Genomic DNA, 16,163 nt, shown 5'->3' with positions numbered 1-16,163 from the left:
CCGTTGGCACTCGGTTTATATATAAACCGTGTAAATGTTGGCCCTCAGTTTATATAAAAGATGACGTGGCTTGCCGTTAGGGTCGGGATGCCGTCAGGTATAAACCGGGTGCCTCGTGGGACTCGGCTTACAGTTCACTGATCGGTTTATATATAAACCGAGTGTTTTCGCTAAGGCTCTCGACTTACATCTGATAGCCCGGTCCCCAGTAAACTGTGTGGTGTAAACCGGGGAAAACACCCGGTTTATATATAAACCGAGTGTTTTGACGTATAAGGCAAGTGTTTCGTGCACTCGGTTTATATGTTTTTTCCTGTAGTGAGCCCTGTATATAACCTATAAAAAGTTAATAGAACTTTGTCTCTTAAACACCAAATCATTCTTCTAGTTCCATGTAGCTCAATGTAATGCACATACTCCCAATCGCATATGCTTTGCAGTGGTTGTCTCAACCCCTTTTAACCACGTCCCGAATAACATGTGTATACTATTAGGAGAGTTGATTTTAAAGGCTATATGGAGGGAGCGCCACAGTATCCTAACCATTGGACATTTCAAAAAGAGGTGTTTGATATGACAAAAGCTGCATCTTTGACTACCTGCTCAATTACGTTTTGTCAAATCTTCGTTAGCATAACTTATTTGTGGACAAACCACATGAAAACCTTTATTTTTAACGGGACTTTGAACTTCCAAATATGAATTGACTTCGGTATGGACGCCATATCTATGCGATGAAGGTACATAGATTTAACCAAAAAAATGTCATTCATGCTCAACTTCCAATGAACACTATCTTACAAATCAGAGAGATTGATGTCCATCAACCTTCTGACAAGATGTAGCCACTCATTCCATCTATCTCCAACCAAAGACCTTCAAAATTGAATATTTAGAGGCACATACTGAAATACTGTAGCAACGTAAGCTTCTCTACGTTGGACAATATTATACAGTTGCAGATAATGGATAGCAAGAGGCGTCTCCCCTAACCACGTATCCTCCCAGAATCTCGTCGACTCACCGTTTCCAATGGTAAACTTTGTTCTTTGGAAAAAAGTTGCTTTCGTCCTCATCAAGCCCTTCCAAAAAGGGGAATCGTTTGGTCTTGCTATAACCTACGCTAAGGTCTTATTTTGTTGGTATTTATTCCTCAGAATTTGTACCCACGTGCCTTCATTTTCCACACACAATCTATACAGCCACTTGCAGAGGAGACATCTGTTTTAACCTCTAAATTCTCAATTCCTAAGCCCCCTTGCTCCTTCGGTCTATAGATGATGTCTCATCTAGTAAGCCGATACTTTCTCTTGCTCTCATCACTCTCCAGAAGTAACGAGATCGATAAAAATTCAACCTTTTTCGCACCCCAACCGGTATCTCGAAAAAAGATAGGAGGAACATTGCCATACTCGTTAACACCGAGTTAACTAGTATTAGCCGACCCCCATAGGATAAAAGCTTGCCCTTCCAACAGCTTAACTTTTTTTCAAATCGATCCTCGATATGTTTCTACTCCTTATTCGTTAGCTTACAGTGGTGAATATGAATAGTTGAATACCCAAATAACTGAATGGTAAATTCCCACATTCGCACCCGAACAATTTTTTGTGAGTATCTTGTTCATCTTTGGCCTTTCCGAAGCAGATCAATTCACTTTTATTGAAGTTTATCTTCAAACCAGATAGCTGTTCGAATAAGCATAAAATGAGTTTCATGTTTTTGGCCTTCTCCACATCATGCTCCATAAAGAGAATCATATCATCAGCATATTGCAGGATGGACACTCCCCCATCAACTAGATGTGGCACAAGTCCACCCACGAGGTCTTCCTCTTTAGCCCTTCCTATCATTGTTTCCAACATATCTGTGACAATTTTGAATAAAATAGGAGACATAGGATCCCCCTGTCTAAGACCCTTAAGCATTTGGAAAAAATGACCTAAATCATCATTCACTTTTACTCTGACACTGCCTTTTTTTATAAAGCAATCAACATGCTTCCTCCATAGCTCGTCAAAACCCTTCATACGTAAGGCTTGCTGCAGGAAATACCATTTGACTTTATCATACGCTTTCTCGAAATCCACTTTGAAGATAACCCCATCTAGTTTCTTCGAATGGATCTCGTGCAACATCTCATGCAGAACGAGCACCCCTTCTAAAATGTTGCGGCCAAGCATGAAAGCAGTTTGAGTCGGCTGCACTACTGAATGTGCAATACTTGTCAGCTTGTTAGTTCCCACCTTTGTGAAAATCTTAAAACTGACATTGAGCACGCAAATTGAATGAAACTGCTCAATGCGCACCGCCCCTCCTTCTTTGGCACCAACGTTATGGTGCCGAAGTTCAGATGTAAAAGCTGCAGGTGCCCATTAAACAGATCTTGGAACATTGGCATAAGATCATCTTTAACTATATGCCAACATTTCTTATAAAACTCGGCCGGAAAACCATCCGGTCCAGGAGCTTTGTTATTTTTCATTTTAACAATGGCATCAAGCACCTGTTTCTCCATAAAAGGTGCGGATAAAATCTTGTTCTCGTCATCTCCGAGCTGAGGAATATCCACCACCAATCACTCATCCATAGAGACAAACTATGATCAGGAGCCCCAAAAAGTTGTTTATAATATTCTGAGATATAGAACCTTAGATTCTCATGACCTACAGATTGTACCCTCATCTTGCCGCCGCCAGACGTGTGTCTTAGACATGCTCCAATGCGAGATTGGAAGATTGGTGGGGAATTTTTGGGCTCTGACTACCAATTGTTAGCACTAGCTAGGGATTGCAAGATCGGCCATGGCGAATTCGGTTTCAAAGTCACCGAATAAGGTAGCTTACAAGAGGGGAATCTCAGTTACAAGCCGACGGCCTCAGCCCTGTATCAATCGCCAACTCGTTCATCGACAGGAAGGACTAATATAACATTACACCCACTTTCCGTCAGTATATCACGTGGATGGATGGTAGGAACTCTTGCTGGGCAGGCCCTCCTTGGTGATGAAGCCCGCCCTAGCATCGTCGGTTGTAGTGAAGGATATTAATGGCGGAAGTCTCGGCCATTACATCATAGTTCTGCTTGAAATAATAGACCGAAAAAGCAGGTTTTAGCAGGTGCTTTTTGTTCATGAAGGACGAGATTCAAATGGTGAAGCTCACTTGTTAGCTAGATCTTCAGTCAGCTTACAAAATGGACGGCATGTATGGCTCATGGAGCCTTCAGATTCTTTCATAGTACCCAAAACCATTGTTATTTCATAAAAGTCGTCTGTTTACCCCAAAAAATGATGGCAACTGGTTAAACGCGAAATTCAAAAGGGAGAAAAAAATAGGCAACTTCCCAAAACGCAAGCCTCCTCAACTCATCCCATCCCATCCCAAGTTCCCAACGTCTCTCATGGCCAAAGGGCGCTACCCCTCAAAAAAATAGCCAAAGGGCTCCCGTCCTTTTCCCCACCGATCTCCTCCTTCCACTACAAGAAATATGTCAACTAATGACCTTCAATATTGGTCAATGAATGGTCATTGATTTCCATTTGTGACCTTTTTATGACCAAAATCAAAAGGTATAAAGCTGAGGGTCTTTAATGAACTATAACGACCTTTTTTCTGGATTGGTCGTAAGATTTTATGACCAAACAGAAGGTCGTAGGTTTAACGACCAAATGATCTGGTCACTAGCAATCTTCCCGCACCACGTCAGAGCCACCATGGCAGGCTGACGTGGCAGAATTATAACCAAATGAAAAGGTCGTAAATAAGATTCAGCCCGGTCCATTCCGGTCGTCTACATGGGTCGGGCCCAATAATTTGGCCTTTTATTTTCTGGGATAGAATCTTTTACTGAGCAGGTTTTTTATTAGTCCACTTTTCTTTTGGGCCTTGGCCTACTCTTTTTAGTCCAGTTCTTGTTTGGGCCTTGGCCTACTCTTTTTTTAGGCCCCAAGCCTTTTTAGACAAATTCTAGTTTGGGCCTTGGCCTACTCTTTTTTTAGGCCCAAGCCTTCTTAGTCTATTTCTTGTTTGGGCCTCGGCCTTTTTGCTGTCCAAACTAACTTTAGTGCCCAAACAAAATGGTCCAAACAAAACTTAAATAATTGACAACTTCACAAAATACTTCATCAGGTTCAAATAGAGCAAGACATTGTTTCATCACCAGAATGAGCAATCACTTAAATAATTGACAACTTCACAGGTGCACAGCTTCACAAAAACTAATCACGCATTTCCACCGAGCTCTCAAAGTCCATGCCCAGCGGACTTTCGTGATGGTCCGTCGCAGCCGCCATAGTTCCTTTCTGCCTTGTGACTCTATCAGGTTCATCAGGTTCCATGATCCTCTTTGTTTGTCCTGGAGGTGGGGCCATCACCCTTCCTGGAGGCATTGCAACATATGCTTCTGAGCTCTTCCTCTTCTTGCTAGCTGTCTTGAGTGCCTTGTATAAATAGCATAGAATTTTTTTTATCACAAGATAAATATGTGAGCAAAAGGAAACACAGAGCATACAAGTACCCGAACCCTCCAAGCAAGACAGAGTTTGCACCTTAACAGTCTTGTGCACTACAACTTCATCCTCCTTAGGATTGTACTCTGGGTCATCACTGATGACTCCACTACCTTCTTGAACCCCATTAGTTGTACCTTCTTGTACATCATTTGTTTTCCTAATCATTGACGCTATTGCATCAATGCCAAGGGACTGGAATATCTGATTGTTCCTCATCATATTTCTAGCCCTAACCTTCTCGTACTCGGTGAGAGGATGCTCATCTTTGCAAGGCAAAGTAAACATAATTATTATGTTAATTGTTGGAGTGCATGGACAGACCGCCAAACATATCTTATGATATTTTATTATCATTTAATCCTACTTATTCAGCTAAGGAGGAGTAACAACACACAGGCACAGCTAAGCCAGCTAATTCAGATTACACCAATACATTTGCATAATAAAATCTGACAGTATTTTACATCACCAGCCTCCAAGATATTTTACTTAGCATATTACATTTCACTTAGCATATTAAGACACATTTTATAAACCTGACAGTATAACCACAAGGATGAACTTGCATACCACTGGTTGGCCTCGGGTTTGACCTTGTCATCCTTGACATGGATGATCTTGAGGTGGTGCTTGCAAAATAGAATAAACAACAATCAGATACAACAGGGATAAAGTAAAATGATGCACTTATATCAATAAAGGAAAGCATTTAGACGAGCATGCACTTACATGTAATACATGTGAAGCTAGCAAACTTGTTGGATCAACAATATAGTGATGTAGTTAATGCATCAGTACTAATACATGTAAAACACTTGGACCAGCATGCACATACACGTGTAGCAATGCACATAGAGTTAATGCATCAATACTAAACTGACAGTTGAAGCAAGCAACTAAATTGAAGCACTTGGACTAGCATGCACATACAAGTGTAGCAATGCATCAATATTAAAACATGTGAAACATGAGGTAGTAATGTACTAAACTGATAGTTGAAGAAAACTATATATTTGAAGCAATGCATTAACTATTTACAACAATTACTATTATGTTTTAACTTGCAATTTTGTCCATGTACCTGCAATCATCTATAAGCAAAGTAATTATTCAATTGTATCCCTAATGGAGGCAAACATATGGATTCATAGCAACTGGTTGCCCAACATTTGGTGAATAAAGAAGCAAGCAGTGTGCAAGCAAGCAAACAAAGTGCATAAGTGCTACTAATACAAGCAAGCAAGCAAGCAAAGTGCATAAGTGCTACTAATACAAGCAAGCAAGCAAAAGAAGTGCTACTGATAGAAATAAGCATAGTGCTACTGATAGAAACAAGCAAGCAAGGAAGAAAATTGAAGAGGAGCAAGCAAGCAAGTACTGTTGATACCAACCCTAGTAGCTTCTTCTCCAAGTGCTACTGATACAAGCAAGTATTGCTGATGGAAACTCTAATTAACCAGAGGGGGATAGAACGAACCACTAGGAATAAATCCCATGAACATGAACAAGAACCTCCAGGAGCTCCTAGATTGACTGAATCCTAACCCTAGATCGACGAGGTGAGGGATGTACCCCCATTTGTTACCCATCACAAATGCAGGACCCCATGATCCAGCCCCATTGATCCAGCCCCATGACAACTACAACCCTAACCCCATGAATCTAACCCTAACCCCATGAATGTACCGAACCATCCCAATTGATCCAGCCCCATGAACCCTAGAAGAACACATGAGGGGGTCTATCAAACCCTAGAAGAACACATGAGGGGGATCTATCAACGGGAGATGGGTCGAGGGGAGAGGTACCTATCATCGTCGACTCTTGATTATGTAGATGTACCCGATGTCGTCATCGATGTAGTCGTAGTCATCGACGTCGATGTAGATGTAGCCATCGTCGTCGATGTAGATGTAGCCGTCGACGTCGTCGATGTAGTCGTCATCGATGTAGATGTAGCCGTCAACGTCGTTGATGTAGTCGTCGTCGGGGAGAGGGGTGGCGTGGAGCACGGGAGGGGCGGCGCGGAGCACGGGAGGGGCGGTGGAGTGGGGAGTGGAATGGATCCCGCATGGGTAGTGGGGAGTGGAATGGAGAGGGGAGTGGGAGAGGGAGTGGTGGGTCCCGCGTGGTAGTGGGAGAGGGAGTGGAGGGAAAATTTGGTGGGGTGGGAGGGAAAATTTTCACTAGTTTTTTGGGGTTTGGAGGCAGACTGTTTCTTTTTCTTTTTTATAAAAATTGTAGAAATAATGGTTAAAATCATACCGAATAGTTCAACAAAACATCGGTACTCAAATTTATATATCTTTTCTAGTTGGCAGGTCACATGTGATGATGCGACACGAAGGTTTCCCATTTTATTGATTTTTTTTGAATTTTTCATGGCCGTTTCAAAATGCGGTCGAAACGGCGGGCATGACCGTTCTTACCTAGTGGTTGAATCCTGGAAACCTTTTGGTATTTCTATGATTAAATAGATACTTGTGTACCTAGAAATGATTTTTGGAAAAAATAAAGAGCAAACCATAAGGCAGCCACAGTTCAAATTTGACCTGCTTCCACCTGATTCGACATAGATTTTTCTTTTTCACGAGAGATGGATAAAAGCTTTTGACACCCAACCATTTTGTCAATTTTACATTAAATATGGCCTAGTATGTTAGAAAAATGATTTGGACCGTTTTTGAAACAAATATATGGTAGGTCCTTCACAAAAAAACTCATTTCGGGCACTTGAAAAATGAAAAATGAATTTTTCATACAAGGAAGATGAAAACTTCCTTAATCAACATTGTTTGTCACTCCAACATGCACCGTTATGCAAAATATGAGACCATTTCAACAAACTATGCCATGAATATGGCCATGAGATTGATCATGTGGATTGAAAGCCATGAATCTTCACACATGATAGCTCATTTGTGTGAACACTTTTTAAGAATAATTGTCGTAGTACAAGTTTATTATTTTACATGGTAAATTTATCACATATGATGACATAATGCAAAGGTTTGCCATTTTTTTTGTTTTTTTTGAATTTTTCATGGCCATTTCAAAATGGGGTCTAAACGACGGACATGACCGTTCCTACCTAGTGGTTGAATCTTGGAAAACTTTTGGTGTTTCTATGATTAAATAGATACTTGTGTACCTAGAAATGATTTTTGGAAAAAATAAAGAGCAAACTATAAGGCAGCCGCAGTTCAAATTTGACCCGCTTCCACCTGATTCGACATAGATTTGTCTTTTTCACGAGAGATGGATAAAAGCTTTTGACACCCAACCATTTTGTCAATTGTACATTAAATATGGCCTAGTATGTTAGAAAAATGATTTGGACCAATTTTGAAACAAATATATGGTAGGTCCTTCACAAAAAAACTCATTTCGGGCACTTGAAAAATGAAAAATGAATTTTTCATACAAGGAAGATGAAAACTTCCTTAATCAACATTGTTTGTCACTCCAACATGCACCGTTATGCAAAATATGAGACCATTTCAACAAAATATGCCATGAATATGGCCATGAGATTGATCATGTGGCTTGAAAGCCATGAATCTTCACACATGATAGCTCATTTGTGTGAACACTTTTTAAAAATAATTGTCGTATTACAAGTTTATTATTTTACATGGTAACTTTATCACATATGATGACATAATGCAAAGGTTTCCCATTTTTTTGTTTTTTTTTTGAATTTTTCATGGCCGTTTCAAAATGCGATCGAAATGGCGGGCATGACCGTTCCTACCTAGTGGTTGAATCTTGGAAACCTTTTGGTGTTTATATGATTAAATAGATACTTCAGCTCATACATAATTAAGAGATTATTCTCATGTTTTAAGATACAACAAGTAAGATACAACAAGTAAGATCAACCAATCTATCAACATACTTGGGTTGAACAAAGATAAAGTCACTTAATCATACATAATTAAGAGATTCTTCTCATCTTGCATTACAACATTGCTACAAAAGAGCAACACACCAACAATAGCATAGTACAGTTACAAACATAGCATAGTGGAGTCACTTAATCATACATAATATAGAGATTCTGATCATCTTGCATTACAACATTGGTACAAAAGAGCAAGACAGCAACACAACAACACATCAACCATAGCATAGTGTACTTCATCTTCATATGATCAACTCATTCATCCAAAATGTCCCTGATCATCTTCAACTTCTCTTGGTTCTTCTCCAATGCCTTCAACTGATCAGCAATCTGGATCTTCAGCTCATCCCTGCGTTTAATCAGATTCTCAATTCCTTTCTTCAGACCATCAATGTGAAGGTTGAGCACAAAAATTTGATCATTAAGTTTGTCCTTCTCCTTCAAATGATTTGCCTTCTGGGTCCTAATGACCCCGCCTTGAGCTTCTGCAAGGTTGAGCAGTTGATTCACATCTTCTACTAGTTTGTCATAGTTTGCATCAGGATTTCTTTTCTCCTCTGTGAGGTGGTGACTTTTCAGTGAATTCTCCAAATTATCATCCCTCCTAGCACTCTTGCCGTCTTCCAACATTTCCCATAGTTTTAACAATGCATTTTGCATTGTGGGAGGCCACTCTTGGTCTACCCAACCAACAAAACCACAGTTTTGAGGTGGCTGCAATACAAAATAACCAGTACTTCAGCAATACAAAATAACGAGAAAATAACATGCCAGAATTCTATAATAAACATGCAATGACAGTGCTGTAGTAAACAAGCAATGAGAGTGTTGTAACAAGCCAGAATCTTTTAGCTAAACTAGCAATGACACTGTTGTAATAAACAATGATAGTCTGAATATTTGAGCTAAACAAACAATGACAGTGATGTAGTAAACAATGACAGTCTGAATATTTGAGCTAAACAAACAATGACAGTGATGTAGTAAACACTGATAGTCTGAATCTTTTGAGCTGGATAGAAAAAACAGAAGCAACTTCATCCATGTCTAACACTAACGAAGATAGAACTAACCGGCTGAGCACACACTAAAAACCTTCTCCCTGTCTTAAATCCTTCGAATGCTACGCGACGCTCAGGCGGCAGCCCATGCTCGAAGCAAACATCCAGGGCAGAATTCTCGATGCCCATGTAGTCTGTGTCGTCGATGCTAGCAGAGATCTAAAGAAGAACCAAGAAACATAGATAAATCCCCAATGTGAAGAAACCGAAACCCTAAGCCTAACTCTAGCTCTACAAATTACCCGGTACATCATGCCGTCCGAGGAAGAGCTGATGTCCAGGCTCGATAGGTCGTTGCTACTCTCATCCTCGTAAACCATGACGCGGCGGAGGTGGTGGCGGCCGACGAGCTTCGGCGACGAGGGGGGCAGAGCACGAGCAGAGTAGACTGGCTCGGTCGACCAGATTCGAGCGAGACACAAAGACCGACCGAACCGGTTCGTGCCGACCAGGTTCGAGTGGGCCATTTGTTTTTTTGAAGGTGTCTATGCCATTTGTTTTTTTTGTAATATGTCCCGGACGGCACGTTGCAGGAACTGTCACATCATATAAAGAGGGAACTGCCACTTCGTCTCCCTCGTCGCCTCGTCTCCCACTTCGTCGCCTCGTCTCCCACTTCGTCTCCCTTGTCTCCCTCGTCACACCGTCTCCCTCGTCGCCTCGTCTCCCAATGGAGGGCGCTCGTCACGCCGTCGCCGTTGCGGATCTGCTTGAGGTGCCGAAGCAGCAGGAGGTCGACACGACCGCAACCGCTGTCGCCGCCGCTGCGGAAGAGAAGGAGGTGCCTGTGCCGAAGCAGGAGGACACGACCGCAACCGCTGTCGCCGCTGCGGAGGTGCCGAAGCAGGAGGACAAGACCTCGAGCAGTGCTGCCGACGATGATGTGGGTTTTTTAGATAGGGTTTTCTGGTTTTTTATAGTTGATTTGTGCTTGAATGCTACATAGATTTATATATTGAGACTTGGATTTCTTTAATTTCAATCTTGATTTGTGCATGTGGATGTGGTAATGCTTCCCGTTCCCTTGCTTTCATAGCTACCGTTGATAAGCAGGAGATTATTTAGATAGGGTTTTCCGCTTTCATATATTCAGAGGGCAGAACACACTCTGCTTTTGCATGTGTTGGCGAACTTTTGCATTTTGTTGGCTTGAATCAATGGAATCTTTCTCTTATTAGTAAAGATTTCACCTAAGTCATGTGCTTGATATATACGAACACCCATTCCTAAATTCCGCCTAGGTCTGCCCCCTCTCTTGCATTTTATTGGGATTATTAGTAAGGATTTAATAAGAGTTAGGTTTTGAATTGGGATCTTGATTGTTGCATGTGCTTAGATTTTATTATGTGTCGGATATGTTCATAGATTTGTTGTGGTTATCCCCTCACCGGGGCACAGCAGGGGCTGAGCAGCCCAATAGTGCAATGTTCTGCTATATAAAATGCAGAACAGAGAGAATCGTCTTATGCAAACAGATAAGAAAAGATAATGAAGTGATACTTAAAAATTGCTTGCAGACATCACATTTTGGATGAAAGCGCTCCTTGTAACAAGTTTTATGGTATGGATGGTTTCCTGACATGGAGAACTGCATGTTTTTGTTGGTAAAGTCAATACCAATGCAACTGCTTAATTAGTACACAAAACAACAAAGAGCTACCTCATAGTCATATATTGGCTGATTACAAGCATATAGTTATAGTATAGTCATATATTGGCTGATTACGTCCATGGCCAATTTTATTGTGACATCCAGCACATGTCCTGACAAAAGAAGTGTATACATAACATATAGTTACAGAGTATAGTTTGATTTTTTGAAAGGACATTTAAATCTTTGTATGAAGGATCAAAAGATTGTATAAGTGAAATGCACAAAGGACAGACCCATTGCAAAGAATAGGGTGACTGATGCAGCAGCACTATGAATGTAATTAGAAGCACACTGTTGAATGCTTGAGCTTTTGAATACTGTGTTACATAGTTTGTACTAATCAAACTACTTATATTGTAGGAAAAGGAAGCTGCAGGCATGAAGAGGAAGCTCGCCAAGACTGGGTTCAAGAGCTCGTATGACTCTCACTACGACGACGATGAACCGTATGAGGTAATCCCAACTATTTTAGTTCAGTGTAAGCACTATATGAATGCATGTTGGTGGGCTTTTTAATGAAATTGATGTAGAGAGTGTTTTAATGTTGTTTGTTTAATTAGATTACTGTACATGACTTTTTTCTTTGTTTGTTCATTAAAATTTGGTAAATGGGAATTATCTGATGTTTGTTCATTGCATCATTCTGAATCAGAAGTGTGTGTTCTAGCTTCGTAATGCCTATATGAATGCATAATGTGTGCGCAATTAATTTGTCTGTGTAGTATAACTCTGGAGATGACGTGGAGGAAGGCAGCAAAGAGTCCTTCATTGAGAAGGAAGCCTAGAAGATTAGGGAGAAGGGGAAGGCGGCCTACTTCAAGAGGGGAATGTTCAGATGCCCATACTACACCACAATGCCAAAGCCCAGGGATCGGATTTATGAACACTTGATGTCGCATGCATGCGGTTTATCACGGAGTGCTGATGGCATCAAGACCAGGGCAGAGCATGCAGCCCTCCTGAAGGCTCTAGGTCCCATTTAGTCGTCACCCTCCACTAGTAGAAAACAGGGCTATCGTTCGGCCCTGGCTAGCCCATTAGTCCCGGTTCTTCAAGACCCGGGACCAATGGGGGGTATTAGACCGGGTTCGTGAGCCCAGGGGGGCGGCCGGGGCCTCGTGGGCATTGGTCTCGGTTCGTGTAGAACCATTTGTCCCGGTTCAAGCCACGAACCGGGACCAATGGTCCTCGCTGTTGGCCCACAACCATTGGTCTCGGTTCGTGGCATGAACCGGGACAGAAGGGGTGGCTTTAGTCCCGGTTCATGCCACGAACCGGGACAAATAACTTGCCTATATATACCCACCGCCATGGCAGAGCACTCCACAGTGCTCTGTTTTTTCAATCCGTCGAGTTTTCTAGTTCAGCTCCTATGCACATGAGGTGTTCACCTCCTATGCACATGAGGTGTTCGATGAAATGCCCGAGCCACACTAGTTAAGCTTTCTCCTCTCGAAGCTCGACCTAGGAGCTCCATTTTTTTTGAGATTTGTCTAGATTAAGGGGTCTGTCACGCCCCGTCCCCGTTTTCACGCCGTTGATCGCCCGCGCCGATCTCGTCGCCGGCACCACCGTGGTGAGCCTCTTGTTCTTATCTTCTTTATGATACTTGTCTGATTTTCTTACTTTAGATAGATATTTGTCTGATTTTCTTAATTTTGGCACACATAGTTATATGTAATGCACGCAGATGAACCGGCAATGGATGTATGGTGACAGACACACCTCCGAGTACATTAAGGGCGTGCATATTTTTCTCAAAGTGGCTGAGGCAAACAAGCAGAATGGTTTTATGTGTTGTCCATGCAGTAAATGTGGGAATACGAAGTCTTACTCTGACCGGAAAATCCTTCACACCCACCTGCTTTACAAGGGTTTCATGCCACACTATAATGTTTGGATGAGGCATGGATAAATAGGGGTTATGATGGAAGACGACGAAGAAGAAGAGGATGATGACAACTATGTGCCCCCTGAATACGGTGATGCTGCAACGGGGGGAGCTGCTGAAGATCAAGAGGAACCATACGATGTGCCCGATGATGCTGCAACGGGGGAAGCTGCTGAAGATCAAGAGAAACCAAACGATGTGCCCGATGATGATCTCCGCCGGGTCATTGTCAATGCAAGGACACAATGCGAAAGTCAAAAGGAGAAGCTGAAGTTCGATCGCATGTTAGAGGATCACAAAAAAAAGTTGTACCCCAATTGTGAAGATGGCAACACAAAGCTGGGTATCGTACTGGAATTGTTGCAGTGAAAGGCAGAGAATGTTGTGCCTGACAAAGGATTTGATAAGCTAAAAATATTGAAGAAGAAGCTTCCAAAGGATAACGAATTGCCCGACAGTACGTACGCAACAAAGAAGGTCGTATGCCCGCTAGGGTTAGAGGTGCAGAAGATACATGCATGCCCTAATGACTGCATCCTCTACCGCGGTGCATATGAGGATTTGAACGCATGCCCGGTATGCGGTGCATTGCGGTATAAGGTCAGACGAGATGACCCTGGTGATGTTGACGGCGAGCCCCGTAGGAAGAGAGCTCCTGCGAAGGTGATGTGGTATGCTCCTATAATACCACGGTTGAAACGACTGTTCAGAAACAAAGAGCATGCCAAGTTGATGCGATGGCACACTGAGGACCGTAAGAAAGACGGGAAGTTGAGAGCACCCGCTGACGGGTCGCAGTGGAGAAAAATCGAGACAGAGTACTGGGCTTAGTTTGCACGTGACCTAAGGAACGTATGGTTTGGTTTAAGCGCGGATGGCATTAATCCTTTCGGGGAGAAGAGCAGCAATCACAGCACCTGGCCTGTGACTCTATGTATGTATAACCTTCCTCCTTGGATGTGCATGAAGCGGAAGTTCATTATGATGCCAGTTCTCATCCAAGGCCCTAAGCAACCCGACAACGATATTGATGTGTACCTAAGGCCATTAGTTGAAGAACTTTTACAGCTGTGGAATGGAAACGGTGTACGTGCGTGGGATGACCACAAACAGGAGGAATTTAACCTGCACGCGTTGCTGTTTGTAACCATCAGCGATTGGCCCGCTCTCAGTAACCTTTTAGGACAAACAAACAAGGGATACCACGCATGCACGCACAGTTTAGCTGACACCGAAAGTATATACCTGGGAAGCTGCAGGAAGAATGTGTACCTGGGCCATCGTCGATTTCTTCCGACCAACCATCAATGTCGAAAGAAAGGCAAGCATTTCAAAGGTGAGGCAGATCATAGGAAGAAGCCCGCCATGCGTACCGGTGATCACATACTTGCTATGGTCAATGATTTACACGTAATCTTTGGAAAGGGTCCCGGCGGATTAGCTGTTCAGAGTGACGCTGGGGGACACGCACCCATGTGCAAGAAGAAATTTATATTTTGGGATCTACCCTACTGGAAAGACCTAGAGGTCCGCTCTTCGATAGACGTGATGCACGTGACGAAGAACCTTTGCGTCAACCTACTAGGCTTCTTGGGCGTGTATGGGAATACAAAAGATACAGCTGAGGCACGGGAGGACCTGCAACGTTTGCACCAAAAAGACGACATGCCTCCAAAGCAGTATGAAAGTCCTGCCAGCTACGCTCTTACCAAAGAAGAGAAGGAAATCTTCTTTGAATGCCTGCTTAGTATGAAGGTCCCGACTGGCTTCTCGTCGAATATAAAGGGAATAATAAATATGGCAGAGAAAAAGTTTCAGAACCTAAAGTCTCATGACTGCCACGTGATTATGACGCAACTGCTTCCGGTTGCATTGAGGGGGCTTCTACCGGAAAACATCCAATTAGCCATTGTGAAGCTATGTGCATTCCTCAATGCAATCTCTCAGAAGGTGATCGATCTAGAAATCATACCAAGGCTAAGGAGTGATGTGGTGCAATGTCTTGTCAGTTTCGAGTTGGTGTTCCCACCATCCTTCTATAATATCATGACGCACGTCCTAGTTCATCTAGTTGACGAGATTGTCATTCTGGGCCCCGTATTTCTACAAAATATGTACCCCTTTGAGAGGTTCATGGGAGTCCTAAAGAAATATTTCCTTAACCGCGCTAGGCCAGAAGGAAGCATCTCCATGGGCCATCAAACAAAGGATGTCATTGGGTTTTGTGTTGACTTCATTCCTGACCTTAAGAAGATAGGTCTCCCTAAATCGCGGTATGAGGGGAGACTGACTGGAAAAGGCACGCTTGGAGGGGAGACAATAATATGCAGGGACGGATATTCTAGGTCTCCAGCACACTGCACAGTTCTACAGAACTCTACCTTGGTGACCCCTTATGTCGATGAACACAAGAACAATCTGCACTCCAAACACCCGGAGCAGTGCGACGACTGGATTACATGTGCACACGTGAGGACTTTCAGCAGTTGGTTGGAAACACGTCTCAGAGATGAAAACACTGTTTGTGATGAGCTGTACTCGTTGTCCAGGGGACCATCTTCGACTGTTACAATTTGGAAAGGATACGAGATAAATGGGAATACATTTTACACGATCGCCCAAGATCAAAAGAGCACCAACCAAAACAGCGGTGTCCGCTTTGATGCAGCCACCGAGAGGGGAAAGGACACACATTATGGTTACATAGTGGACATATGGGAACTTGACTACGGAGTACATTTTAAGGTCCCTTTGTTTAAGTGCAAATGGGTCAATCTATCAGGAGGCGGGGTACAGGTAGACCCAAAGTACGGAATGACAATAGTGGATCTGAACAATCTTGGGTACACTGACGAACCGTTCGTCCTAGCCAATGATGTGGCACAGGTTATCTATGTGAAGGACATGTCTACCAAACCGAGAAAAAGAAAAAATAAGGAAGCGAATACATCATACGATGAGCCAAAGCGCCACATAGTTCTTTCAGGAAAAAAGGGACATCGTGGGAGTGGAGGGCAAGACAGACATGTCCGAAGATTATGAAAAGTTTCATGAAATTCCTCCCTTCAAATTCAAGGCTGACCCAAGCATCCTGATAAATGATGAAGATTATCCATGGTTACGGCACAATAAGGAAAGGA

The sequence above is a fragment of the Hordeum vulgare genome, chromosome 6H (assembly GCF_904849725.1).
Source record: "Hordeum vulgare subsp. vulgare chromosome 6H, MorexV3_pseudomolecules_assembly, whole genome shotgun sequence".
NCBI lineage: Eukaryota > Viridiplantae > Streptophyta > Magnoliopsida > Poales > Poaceae > Hordeum > Hordeum vulgare.
This window is presented reverse-complemented; position numbering follows the sequence as displayed.